We start from the raw sequence: 14,441 nt of genomic DNA, 5'->3' as shown, positions 1-14,441 counted from the left end.
GATCCTCGACTGCTTCCTGAGCCCTTCCCAGAGAAGGAAGGTGCTTCCCACCAGGATGCAGGTGTCGTTCTGCCTGGGAAATGGAGTAGGGGGCAGGGCGTGCCTCTTCTCAGGTGGGCAACGGGGGCATGGGTGGGTGCTGTGAGCATCATGAGCCCCAAGGGCTCAGCACATGCTGAGGAGGGTGGCAGGGTAAGGCCAAGAGGGTCCACGGGCTGGTTCCCAGAAGCCTTGAATCACAAAACAAGGACCCATTGTCATGGGTCCTTCACCCAGCCTGGCCGGGGAGCTCTGCGGTGGGGAGGGCTTCTCAGAAAGGGGGCACTGTGGGGTCTCAAGGGCCACCAGGAGGGGGAGATGGCCACAGCAGGTGCAAAGGTGTGGAGAAGAGGATGGGTTCAGTGTTCCCTCTTGGGTTAAGGCCGCTGGTCTGCGTCCCACCTGAGCCAGGTAGGCTGGCCTGCAAGGGGAGAATCGGGGTCCCCCACAGGTGATGACCACCCCCGGCACTGCTCCCCATCATGGAGTCTCTTCACTGACTGACAGATCAGTGACTGGTCCCTGTTGGGCCAGCAGGGAGGGGCCGCTTGCCAGGAAGGGAGACGAGGCCCATCCTGGTGAGGAAGGAGGTGAGGCCTCCCAGGAGAGCCTGGGGGTGAGGGGTGCCCCTCCCTCCCTCTGTTACCTGGCAGGACGAGGCAGTCACTCCTGATCCTGGCCCCAGACCCAGTTCCCACCAACGAGGAGCCCCCACACCTGACAGGGGACAGCGATGATGCTGCCACAGCAAGAATGAGGCCATCAGTGAACAAAGACGGGGATGGGGACTGCGTCTGCAGGAGTCATTCCTGAGGTGGCAGTGGGCACCTCGGCCACATGGCTGAGGGAGGAGGCATGAGATCACCTCCCCCTTGAGGGTCCCGTCCAGAGTGTTTCTGATCACGTTCTTGGGATCAGGGCTGCCCTAGACCCCTCCTGGCCATAGCTTAGGGCACATGGGAGCCTTCCTGGGAGAGCCCTGTCAGTGTCCTCTGCCCAGGGCCCAGGGCCCTCCTCTCTCAATGGACAAGGTCTCTGAATTGCTTCACCACCCTGTTGGGAGGGTCTATTCACCACCCCTCTCAGAGGAAGGGGGAACATTCAGTAACGGGAGTCTAGAAGGGGTCCTGCTGAGCCCAAAGGCAGGTGGCACCAATGGGGTGGGGGCAAGAGTCTTGTGGCACATGCCGTGCCCCTGTGAAGGAGGCTCCCAGGAGCAGGACAGGCGGCAGGACAGGTGTGGGGGCCTTGATGTCGGCCTGTCACACAGCATCAGGGAAGGAGCTGCCAGGCCCAGGGAGGGTTAGGAGCCTCAGGGAAGCAGTAGCTTTTCAGCTGAGTGAGCAAGAAACATTGGCTAAAGTAGAGTCGATGGCCCACTTTCCTGGCACAAGTTAGGGAGGGCTGCCGACTGCCCGCAGGGCCCAGCACTGAGTGGTCCACGGAGCCAGAGCAGGAGGGGTAGGGTCAGGATCCCAGAAGGGTGGGGGCAGGTAGCGACAGACCTCCCCCTCTACCCCCTCACCCACCAACCCCACAAGAGGAAAGTGGTGTGTTCCGGGTAGGAAGGGAGAGGCTGTGCCTGAGAGGAGCCCTGGTGTCTGGGGGGGAAGGAGGGCTGGCTCCCTGGACTGTAAGCCCAGCCAGGCACAGCGGACCCTGTCCCCCCTGCTCCAGGGGGCTCTGGGATGCCTCAAGTGCTGGGATGCAAGCAAGGTGGGGACATTCATTCCAGAGCCAGGTCTGGGGGTGCCCGGAAGCAGCATCAAACTTAGATTGAGGCAAGAAGGGCCCTTGCTTTGGACCCCTGCACTGCAGAAAAAATGCACTCTGGCCTCTCCATCCTGCAGCAGGGGCCAAAAAGTCCCCTGAGCCAAAGGGACACACCTACCCGAGGCCTATGCCCCTCCAGCAAATACAGAACCCCAGAATCCCCTGCCCTCCGGTCCACAGGGGCTTTTCACCAAGGGCAGCTATTGACAGGTGTGTGGATGGACCACAGACCAACGGCCTGGGATAGTCACACAGGGGGCCAAGCGTTGGGGCCAGGGGTGGGCTGAGGATCAGCTTTCTTCATGCAGCCACATTCCAGCTCTGGACTCCAGGAGTCCAAGAATTCCTTTTTTTTTTTTTTTTTTTTTTGTCTTTTTGCATTTTCTGCGGCCGCTCCCATGGCATATAGAGATTCCCAGGCTAGGGGTCTAATCGGAGCGGCTGCTGGCCTACGCCAGAGCCACAGCAACGCAGGAGCAGAGCCGCGTCTGCAACCTACATCACAGCTCACGGCAACGCCGGATCCTTAACCCACCGGGCGAGGCCAGGGATCGAACCTACAACCTCATGGTTCCTAGTCGGATTTGTTAACCACTGAGCCATGATGGGAACTCCCACTTGTCCAAGAATTCTAAACACAACCTGGCCTTCCAGGTGGTCATAAAGGTATATTTGTCAGTGTGGGAGGCTAGAGCATATTCTGTGGAGCATTCTGTTTGCTTGATTATAACTTAAATGTGTAGACATGTGTTATGTGGGCCTCAGTTTTTTACTTCTGCCCTGAGCCCAACAGATGTCAGGGGTGGGCCTGTCAGAGGCATTTCAGACAGGGCTTCCTCATTCATGATCGGAAGTTTATGGCCTCCTTCCTGTAGAAGGCCCTGAAAGGGACATGAACTCTAAAGCCCCAGGGTGAACCGTCAGCTTCCTGGAGCAGGACCAAGACCTAAAGCCACTCCTGTTTTCTGACACCTAGCTGCTGACAGTGGGGTTGTCATCCCAGGAAGCTGGGAGCCTGGGGGAAAAGGAAACAGTTCTTACTAAGCACCTGCTGCGGGCCAGGCTCTAGACCCTTCTCCCCTCAACCTCGGCAGTCCTCTGGGGACGGGGTCATTGTTAGCATCCCCATTTTGCAGATGAGGAAACAGGGTTTAGAGAGCTCACAGGCCTTGCCCAAGGTCACACAGATGGCCTCAAAGCCTCATCTCTGAGTCCAAGGTCTGCACTCTTTGTGCTTAAGCAGACAGAGATGTGTGGGGCATTTCTGGCTGGGGTGCTTGTGTGGTACTGGGGACACAGCCTAGAGCAGACCGCTGGGGGTCACCACTGGGGAGCCACATTCGGACCCCAAGCTCTTGCCACCAGCTCCTTCAGGGGCCAATCCTGAGTCCACAGTGCGGTGCCCCCAAAACCAAACGGTGTCCATGAAGCAGGCCATGTGCCAAGTCCTCCTTCGGAGACTTTTTCAGGCCCTGAGCACTTTCCCCCGAGGGGAAGAAACCCTCTGGTATGTCCTGAGAGCCACAGGAAACAGAGACATCCGGGAAACCAGCACCCAAGATAGAAGGGGAGATTAGGAACTTGTCCAGAGACAAGGCCACAGGCAGATAACATGGGGCAGATGACCCCATGGCCAGGCCACTCCACTCACTGCGTAATGCAGCCTGGGTTGAGTCACTGCGTCTCCCACGGCCTCAGCTTCCCCACTGGAGGATTGGGGAGCACAGCGTCCTTGCTGTGAGGTCTTCCTGCGGGTCACACAGGTATGTGAGAACCGGCTCTGGAGTGTGTGTGTGTGTGTGTGTGCGTGCACACATGCATGTCTAGGGAGGAGGGCCGTCAAAAGGGTTAGTTCCTTTTCCCTGAGGTTACAAAGGTAGTTCCGATTTTCAGAAAAGAGGAAGTAGGTAGATTCCTAAGAAACCTTAGACCGGAGGGGGAAGATTTGCCCTAGGCAAGCGTCTAGCTCTAAAGTTTCAGTGGGTGGGGTCCAGGTGTACCCAGAAAGGGAAGAGGTGGGAGTTCCTGTCGTGGCTCAGCAGTTATGAATCTGACTAGGATCCATGAGGATGTGGGTTTGATTCCTGGCCTCGCTCAGTGGGTTAAGGATCTGGCGTTGCCATGAGCTGTGGTGAAGATCACAGATGCAGCTTGGAACCCGAGTTGTTGTGGCTGTAGCGTAGGCTGGTGGCTACAGCTCCTATTCGACCCCTAGCTTGGGAACCTCCGTATGCTGCAGGTGTGGCCCTAAAAGCATGGAAAGAAAGAAGGAAGAAAAGAAAGAAAGAAAGAAAGAAAGAAAGAAAGAAAGAAAGAAAGAAAGAAAGAAAGAAAGAAAGAAAGAAAGAAAGAAAGGAAGAAAGAAAGAAAGAAAGGAAGAAAGAAAGAAAAGGAAGGAAAGAAAAGGAAGAGGTGACAAAGCTGTGGAGCACCTCCCCTGAATCCTCATCTGTACCACCACTCCCTCCTGGGACCTTTCACCCAGGCACTGGGGAGGGTGGTAAGGACCTGGAGGCCCTCCCAGGCTGGGTGCATCAGGTGACACAGGGCCAGGGGGCATCTCTGGTCAGGTCACGCTCCTCAAAGACGGCTCGGTTCGGCATCTGAAGCCTGCTGAGTGAGCAGGGCCCAGATGATCCCTCCTGGTGGGCTGGTCTCCACCGGCAGGCCTCAGCCTCCCTCCCTGCCAGTCCCTTCTCTTCTGCCTCCCAGATGTCACAAGGCTTCCCTGCCTCCCTGTCTTTGTTAGGGCCCCTCTCGCCCTGTGACTATAGGGTTGCCCCATCTGGAGGCCCTTCTGTTGGGAGGCCCTCTGAGGATCTCTAGCTTCAGGCCTGGGGGAAGAATCAGACCGGGAGGGGGGCCTGCACCCCCACATTTGGGAAATTCTTTCAAAAGGCACCCCTACTTTCATGGGGTTTCATTTATGGTCTCCTTAGCACAGTGGAAACAATCATATTTTCTGCAAAAGATGTTGACTCTTCCCTCTGCTCCTGCCTCTTCAAGGGTCGGAGTCCTTCACTTGACTCTGACCCCCTTCCCCCTTCCCCCTCCCACAACCTCCTTAGGGTTCCTCTCCTCCCGCCTCAGGACTCAGGAGCCAGAGCAAAGCAAGAGCCCAGCACCTCGGATGTGTCCCTGAGAGGGTCCAGGAAATTTGTTGGCATTCACCTTGTCCTGTCTGCATCCCAACCTCCTCCCACCTCCTGCTGCTACCTCTTGGCATCCAACCCATTGCCTGAGACTTTCCCACACTACCAGAACCCTCTTTCAACAGCCCCCTCACCCCCACTTCCAGCCTCTGCCCCACAGCTCTTGAAAGCAAGTCTCTACTTACCACCTCCATCACCACCCGCCTCCCACCTCCCACCTTCTCTTCTCCTCAAAGACCTGACTCCCACCCTACACTCCACCAAGGTCACTGGCAGGCTCCACTGTCATTCCTCGCCGTGTCTCTGCCCACATCTCACGCTGCCCCTCGGCGCTGTTGTTCCATACTGCTGACCACACACGCTGTCTTGAAACCTGAGTCCTCTCAGCTCCTGAGATGCACACGCAGACCTCCTCCCATCTCCCCGACCACTGCTCCTACTGGCCTTGCCTGGTTCTCTTTCCCCCCTGCTCCCCAGGCCCCCTTCAAATGAGCCCCACCCAGAGCTCTGTTCTGGGCCTTTTTCTCTCTCTGCCCTCGCACCCCAAGGAGTCAGAGCTCTTCCACCCCTAGCTCTCCCTCGTGTATCCTCAAGGTGCTGGCCTGCCAGCTCCTCCCCTGAGCTCCTGACCAGATAATGTACATGCCTACCGGATACTGCCTCCCACAGGTCTCTCAGGAACTCACAGCTTGTCACCTCCCCCAAACTTTCCCTCCCGTCTCTCTCCATCAGTGTTGGCCCAGATGCTGAAACCGAGCATCTAAAACCAAGCAAACTTTCACTTTCTCCTTCTCGATTGCATCCCAAATGTGCCCCGCGCCATCTGGCCGTCCACACCCCTCCCTGGTTGCCCACTCTGTGCTCCACTCGAGTCTAACAAACATTTTGGGTGTTCCAGCTCCTAAGCGCCCGCCTGGAATGCCCCACCCCCATGTAGCCGCAGGGCTCACTCCCTCACCTCCCCTCATCTTCACCGGAATAGCACCTCCTCGATAAGGCTCACCCTGACAACCCTGTTTAAAACTTGAGAAGCCTCCTTGACCAAGTCTGCCAATCACCCTTACGTCTATTTTATTTTTCCACCATTCTAACAGACCATGTAATTAACATATCTAATATGTGTATCCTTTATTGTCTGTCTCCACCAGCTAAAAAGAAAGCTTTTTAAGAGCAGAGAGTTTTGGCTTTTTTGGTGACTGAGGCAAGCCCAGGTCTTGGAACTGTGCCTGGCGCCCAGGAGGCACTTGATAATTTGCTAACATGAGTGAGTGGACTGCACGGACCTTGGGCTTCTCCCCCTCCACAGCAGCCACACCCCATTCACCACCAGGTCTTGTTTCCATCTCCTTAAAATCTTATAGATCTACCTGTGAATCCCCATCCCCACAGCTACTGCTTTTTCTCCAGGCCCTCATTGCTTCTTGTCTGGGTTGCTAAAACAGCCTCCTGACTCCCCTTGCCCTCCATCCAGCCCTCTCCAGGACATACCACCTCCAGGCAGCCTAGCAAAGTGATTTGAGCGTGGGCTCAGGAGCCAGACTGGCCGGGTGCTTTTTCTGGCTCTGCTGTGTGACTTTAGGCTAGTCCCCTAGCCTCTCTGGGCTCCATCCCCTTATTTGTAAAATAAGGATGATGATAGCACCTCCCCCATGCGGTTTGGAGTTGAGAGGTTTAAATGGGACAATGTGCATAAAGCAAATTATAAATGGGGGTTACTGCTTTGCAGTTGTCAGATCTTGCTATCAGAAAAAGCAGGTCAACACCTGTTGAAAACTGTCCCTTGGCTCCTGGTGGCTTTCAGTTCCTTCTCTGAGCCCAGGGGCTCTCCCAAAGCTGGTCTCCATCTCACTAGCCAAAACCGTCCCTTCATTCCAGGCCCAGTGAACTCCCCATGTCTTCTGAACACATCACACTGATTCCCGCCACTGACCTGGGAATGAGCTGTTTTCTCTGTGCTTCAGTGACTTGTATTTGCTTTTTGACTTGACAAAAATCCCAGAGCTTTTTTTGCACATTCATACCTAGAAATCTTCCACAATCTTTTTCACATCTGTGTAGTATTCCGTCATGGGGACATACCCTAGTCGAAGCAAGTCTCATACTGATGGCTATAAAGGGTGTTTCCAATTGTTGGCTGTCACAACAGCACTGCTGTGAATGATCTTCTGCACATGTTTTATGCGTGCAGGTGTCTCTCTGTAGGACAAACGCCCAGAAGTGGGATTGCTGGGTCAAAGGTAACTAGCAAGTGTGACATGTAGTTTTCCTACTGCCTCACAAACCCGGTATGCTCAGCAGAGCCTGGACCTGGACCCAGGGCTGGGTGACTCCCAATTCATATCCTCCCCGCTGTACCAACATGCCTACCCTCAGAAGTAGAGCCCGAGCTCATGAAGGGCCCGAGGGCAGCCCCGGGCCACACCACAGCTCAGGTAGTTCATGTGGACTGGCAACCTCCCACTGGCCCTCATAGCGGCAGAGCCGAGTCAGCTGCCATCTGCCTTGGCAGCCTCGTGCAGGAAGAGGCCTCCCTGCACAGATGTGCAAGGGGTTCAAGAAGGTCCTAGCTCTTCCCCCCACTGCTGGCTTCAGGGAAAGTTCCTGCTCCTTTCCCGAGCCCTTGGGGTCCTTTCTGAGCTGCTCTGCCCTCCTGTCCCCACACAGCCATTCCACTCCAGTCAGTCATATGGAAATTCGTGCTGTTTCCCAAAGAGGTCATTCTGCTCCCTACCTCTGTGCCTCTGACCACGCAGTTTCCCTCTGCTCCTTCCATGCCTAGATAACTCCTACGTTTCCACAAAGTCAGAATTCAAGAACCACTTTGCCCAGCCTAAGCTAGTACCCACTTTGCTAATATAGCAACTCATTGGTTTTAAACACCTCCTGACCTGGGTCCCCTGCTGTCAGAGCTCTGGCCCCCACTGGCGTGCTCATCACAAAGGCATGGTGCCATCCTGATGTCCACCCTCCCAGGGGCACAGGCCTGGCTGGGACAGCCTAGGGGCTTATGTTTGGGCAGCTAAGCCAGCCCAGGGGAGTTTCGACCATGCCAAACCCCTGGCATTGCCATAATTCCCCACTGCACAGTGCTGCAGCACCAGGGCAGCCCCATGGAAAAGCCAGTCCCTCAGAGGCCCTTTGCTGAAGATCCAAAAATTGTCCCCGAAGCCCCACGGGAGCTCTGTGATGGGGAAGTGAGGCCTTCAGGAGGCCGGGGTAGCAGGAAGCCCTTCAAGGACGGCACCTTCTGGACTTCCCCCCACGACTCACATTTCTTCCTGGCAGCCACTGGGACAGGCCTGGGGGCTGCCAAGGCACAAAATCAAAAGATCACGTCAGCCTGAGTAAGCTGAGCCCCCAGAGGAGGAAATGAGGTGTGAGGGGAGGGGAGAGAGGGCAGGTGGTGAGTTTGAGAGATGTGTGATCCCTCCCAGCTCTCAGAGTTCCGGGCCCCCAGAACTGGCGGGCCGAGGCCCTTAGAAGGAGAGTCCTGGGCAAGGGGCGCAGGAGGGGATGTTAAGGCAGGCCTGAGGTCACTCTGCCAGGGCCCAGAGCCCCTAGAGGACCCCAGAGAACCAAAGACATGGAAGCAGCCCTGACACCTCTCCCACAGGGCAGCAAAGGTACCTGACAAAGCCAGTGGTAGTCCGGAATTCCTGTCATGGCTCAGCGGAAACGAATCTGACTAGCCTCCATGAGGAGGCAGGTTTGATCCCTGGCCTCACTCAGTGGGTTAAGGATCTGGCATTTCTGTGTAGACCAATGGCTGTAACCTCTGGTCTCAACCTCTAGCCTGGGAACCTCCATATGCTGTGAGTGTGGCCCTAAAAAGACTAAATAAATACAATCTTATTTTAAAAAACCCAAAAAACAAAAAACTCCAATGGTGGTCCAAGGCCTCAACTGGAGACCATCTTTGATAAATCTGGGCATGATCTCTGAGCTCACATCAACATGAGGGAATGTTTTTCCAGGGTCAGGCAGGGCCTGGGACTGCCAGGCCACCCACCTGAGCACCCCAGTCAGGCTGGCCCCACCTATCTGCACCGGCATCAGCTCCACAACCACAGCCTTTTCTAGCATCCTGAGCCTGCTGGTGGGAGGACCAGGGCCTGTCCTGCTGTCTGGAAGAATGGGGATCCATCCCACTCTGTTCCCATATGCCCACAACACCTAGTATGGCCAGGGACTTACCTTGGGGTCCTGTGAGTCAGAGTATGGAGTAAGGGGTGGGGGGTGCATTTCAACTTAGTCCCATAAAATCTGTGTTCATTGAGCAAACATTCCCCAAGTTCATCACTTGTCCAAGCTTCGAGATGTGAAAGCAGAAAAGGCCATCAACACTGTCGTATCGTCAGCCAGGCCCCACCCTAGCTCACCCCCACCCACTAAGGATGGGTCCCTCAGACTGTGGGACCTGGTGGGGACAAAAAGGCAGGCTAAGCTGGTGCTGGGCCCATCCCCCAACCCCACCTCCAAGGAACAAGATGGGCTTAACTAAGAGTCACGCCAACACCACCCAAACCACCTCCTATCCCAGGGTCTCAGGGGGCAAGTGAAACAGAACTGAAACTGGGGAGAGGAGAAACCAGCCTGAGCAGCCCCCAGGGACTTCAAATACTCACCCCTCACTCACACAAACCCCAACAAAAGCCCCCTCCCCCTGGCCTGGGAAAATCTTTGAAGCTTGGCTTCCTCCTACCTGAGCCTCCCTTCAGCCTTCTGCCAACTTCCCTTCCCCTCCCCCCAGCCTCATGCTACCCCAGGCCTCCCCTCAGCAGAGCTACGAGGATCCCAGGCTGGGAACCCAGAGATCAGGGCTCCGGTCGTCCCTCTGCCCCTGCCTTCTAGGGTGATCCTTGGCAAATCATTTCCCCCTCTGAGCCTCAGTTTCCTCATCTGGCTCGGGCTGCTGACATGTGACCTGAAGATGAGGACTCAACACAAAGTAATAGGCTCTAGGGGGCGAATGGCAGGCAAGGATGGAACCTCTCAGAAAAGCAGCACTGAGGCGTGTGGCACCTGACCCATCCTTCCCAGGGCACAAGTGCTGGGAAGGAGGCCAAGGAAGAGACTGGGGACCGTGGCACAAATGTCACCTCCTCTGAAGTCCGCCCTGCTTGCCCCTCACAGGTTGGGCCCCCTGTTACTCTGCTTTCACTCACCACCAACTGCCACAGTTTGATGTCTGTGTCCCCTTGGCCCTGCCTGAGCAGCCGGAGCCTCGGTGCCCCTGTATCCCCTACTCCAAGCACAGGCTGGCACCAAGGAGGTGCTCAATAAAACACATGGTGAAAGACTATAGGCCCATAAAATAACAAGTGTTGACGAGGAGGTGGACAAGTTAGAACCAGCCTTTGCTGTGGGATTGTAAAATGGCATAACTTCTGCAGAAAACACTTTGGCAGGTTCCCAAAAGTTAAACAGAGACTCAGCATATGATTCCACAATTCCACTCCCAGGTAGATCGAGCCCCAAAGAATTGAAAACATATGTTCATACAAAAATTTGTACACTGATGCTCATACAGCATTATTCGTAACAGCCAAAAAGTGGAAACAACCCAAGTGTCCGTGAACTAATGAATGGATAAACACAATCCAGCGTCGTCACACCATGGGCTAGTATTTGGCACTAAAAGAAATGTGAATAACCAATACAGACTACGACGCCGGTGAGCCGTGAAAACGGTATGCTAAGTGAAAGAAAACCAGACACACAGGCCACACGTATGGTTCCATTTATATGAAATGTTCAGAGTGGGGAAATTTGTAGCGACAGAAAGGCAGTTAGTGGGAGGAGGGGAAAAGGGAAATGACTACTAACAGGTATGGAATTTCTTTTGGGGTGACGGCATGTTCGGTAAATAGTGGCGGTGGTCACACAACACCGTAAATGTACAGAAAACCACTGAAATGTAGACTTTAAAAGGGTGATTTGGGGGGAGTTCCTGTTGTGGCTCAGTGGAAACAAACATGACTAGTATCCATGAAGGATGCAGGTTCAATCCTTCACCTCACTAAGTGGGTTAAGGATCCGGCATTGCTGTGAACTGTGGTGTCGGTCACAGACGCAGCTTGGATCCCGCATTGCTGTGGCTCTGGCGAAGGCCAGCATCTACAGCTCCAATTAGACCCCCAGCCTGGGAACATCCATATGCCGTGGGTGCAGCCCTAAAAAGACAAAAAGAAAAAGGGTGGTTGTTATATCGATAAAATAAATAAATAAAGGAGTTCCTGTCGTGGAGCCCTGGAAGCGAATCTGACAAGGAACCATGAGGTTGCAGATTCAATCCCTGGCCTCGCTCAATGGGTTAAGGATCTGGTGTTGCTGTGAGCTGTGGTGTAGGTCGCAGATGTGGCTCAGATCTGGCATTGCTGCGGCTGTGTCATCAGCTGGAGGCCACAGCTCCAATTGGACCCCTCTCCTGGGAACCTCCATATGCCGTGGGTGCGGCCCTAAAATAAAAATACAAAAAGACAAAAATAAATAAATAAATAAATAAAAGCAAACCACCTCCCCATGGACGAGTTGGAAGACCAAACCTGTCTGTCTGGCTGGCTGGTTTGCTCAACTATATGTGTCTCTCTGAAAACACCATCCCACAGGAGCCATTCTTTGTCCTGGGAAGCCATACCCCACACTCCACTCCTGCCCCCAGATTCAGCCTGTGCGGAGTGGGTGGGAGGGGAGGAGACCTGGTGAGCTGTATAGTAGGATGAAGCTCTCTCCTGTGTCCCAGCTTCAGGGCAGGTGCCCCTATGACAAGAGGACTTGCAGTCTGGCTGCTGTCTGGGCTCTGACCCTGGCCCTGTCTCCTTCAGTTTCCCATCAGGAGTCTGCCTCACAGGGCAGGATGAGATATGGCAAAGCCTGGGACGGGGCACCCTCCCGAAATTCTCTCCTTTGGTTTGCGTTCCCAGCCAGCCGTTGGGAAGTTCTTCCTTTTGTCTGATTGTGGTATCAGCCTGGAGATAGCCGTGGGCAGAGGTTTCCACTGAGTCAGCCTGATTCAGCTTTAATCAGCTTTGGAACCCCCTGGAGGTCCTTGAACTCGAATGCTCACTTCATAGTGATGAAGCAGGATGTGGGCTCCCTTCAGCCCCCAAAGCAGCTGCTTCCTGAAATGGTGCTGGTGGGAGCCAGCGAAAGGAGAAGGCTGATTCCCCCCACCACTGAAGAAGCCCCCCAACCACAGCAGAGGGGCTGGGTCCCCACCCAGGCTGCCTGCAGTCTCTCAGAGGCTAGGTTGGCTGAGGGCCCTCCCCTCCTTGAGCCTCTTGGAACGAGCAGTCCCACCATCTTCCTCTGATGCCCAAGCATCAGATACGAGCTGATGGTGTATGAGGAGCCCTGGTCCCCTAGGGCTGCCTCTGCCCCAGGCCTGCCCACTTTCATTTTGCCTGAGAGACCCCCCACCTGTCTGCTCACCTCTGCTGTGTATATCTTTTGTGTCAACCTCAGCCCAGCAAAGATGAGGAACTTAATAAATAACTGCACAATGAATGAATGAGATCAGAAAATATGGTTCAAAACTCCAGTTTCCTGAGGGCAAGAATGAGAGTCATTTTTTTGTTGTGAGGTTTTGGTAAACTTGACTTACCCTCTCGATACCTGAGTTTCTTTAATAAAACGGGGACAATAATTGTATCAACCTCAAAGTGCTGGTGACAAAAGTAACTGAGATGATTCATATAAAACTTCCAGAACAGTCCCAGGCCTATGTGTGATGTGTGGTGTACAGTCACCGCCATCACTCTTCGTAATATTGCCCTCATTGTCTTGCCCTTGGGAGACCAGCCAGGTGGCTGGCTGAACAATGCCTTTTTCTGGCAAAGCGGGTGGAGATCAGTGAACACCTTTAGGGAGAACTCTGGGCTCCTGCCAGGTCAGCCCCAGTCCCTGGAGGACCTTTAGTTCCTGCCTTAGTGGTGAGAGGTGGCCCCTCCCAGGTGTCCAGCCTTGGCGCCTCCTGCCTCTCACGAGTCTCATGCACACAGAGCCTGCACGTATGTGCTCAGTAAATGGGCTGCTCTGATCAGAGGGCTGGTCACGTGCTGAGGGTGGTCGCAGCAAAGGCTCTGGGGACCACCTGAGCCCGGATGCCAGGACAGGGCCGGCCCTCGGTGTCTCCACGGGCTTCCTGCCTGCACGGCCCCTTCTCTTCCTGTGGGATCGCTTCAACCCTGGGAGACCAGGAAGTTTGGGTATTCCAGGAAAGCCCCGGCCCGCCCAGGAAACCCTAGTACCTGGTGTGGCTTCATCTAGCCCATTGTCCTGAAAGGATAGGAACAGCGGCCCGCCTATGACCCACCTCCCTGCCAACACCCCCCCCTCGCCCCCGTGCCAGCCCCTAGGGACGTCCGGTCCCAGGTCCCTGTGGGCGGAGTACGTGTTCAGTCAAGCTGTCTCCCTGCAGCCATCTCACCCTGGGGCCTCCTGTGGTCCAGTTTTCCTCTGTCCACAGTTCCCAGGTGGGTCTTAGAACTTCACAGAAGGCCCACAGGAAAGGGACATCAAATGGGGCAAGGCCTGGAACACCCTCAGGGCCAGGGCAGCAACTCTTCCTGCTCCCCTGCTCTCTTCCTAGGAACGAACTCTCTTCCAGCCATGTTGGCCTAGTGATCCCCACTAAATTCATATATCAGGGGGAGTCCCAGTCTGGTGCCATGAAGGCAGGGAAATTCAATGTGGGTCTTTCCTGAGCCTGTGGACACAGGAAAAGAGAGCTTCGTGAGTATGTGGTGGATGGATGCACATGTGCACAGATGCACATGGCTGCATGTGTATAAATGTGAGCAGGTATTGTGTATGGTTCTATGTGCCTGTTATGTGTAGACATGAAAGGCATAGAGCTAGAGAAGCCTGCCATTCCATCTTCCCTGATTTGTATGCCAGGGCATGTGGCTCACCTCTTGTTATACTGACAGCTGTATCTGTTTCTGCCTATGATGTGGGGGGGGGTGTGTTTCCAGGGGAGGTGAGTAAGCAGCAGGTGGAGTTCAGGAGAAGATGTATCAGGGCTTGGATGTCAACAGCCCCACACCTCCTCACTCACAGGACCAGTCTGGGCCTTCCTCAAGGGCCGTGGTTTCCTCAAGCTGAGAAATGGGTCCGAAGTCCCAAGGATGCTATCCAGGGTATAGATGAGCTCCAGATGGCTCTGGGCTCCCAAGGTGGCTGGGGACGGAGAGTACCCCTGAAAAAGCCCCAGAACCAGGAACGAACATCCTGAAACTGTCTGACATTTCATGGTGGCCTGTGTGCACACTGAAGAGGGCTCCTACCTGCCGGGAAATGAGGGGAGCGCAGTAAGAGGTGAGAAAACCTCAGGCTTCTAAAAGCTCCTCAACACCTTCACTTTGGGCAAGATCTACATCACACCCACCCCTGCTTCCTTGGGGGAGGGTGCTGTATGGGGGAAGAGGTGAACCTTCTAGGCCAGGCTCCAATGGGCCAGGTAGCTCTGGCTCCCTG

Source organism: Sus scrofa, chromosome 7, assembly GCF_000003025.6.
Source record: "Sus scrofa isolate TJ Tabasco breed Duroc chromosome 7, Sscrofa11.1, whole genome shotgun sequence".
In the NCBI taxonomy this organism is placed as follows: domain Eukaryota; kingdom Metazoa; phylum Chordata; class Mammalia; order Artiodactyla; family Suidae; genus Sus; species Sus scrofa.
The sequence above is the reverse complement of the archived record's forward strand: the minus strand, read 5'-3'. Positions refer to the sequence as shown.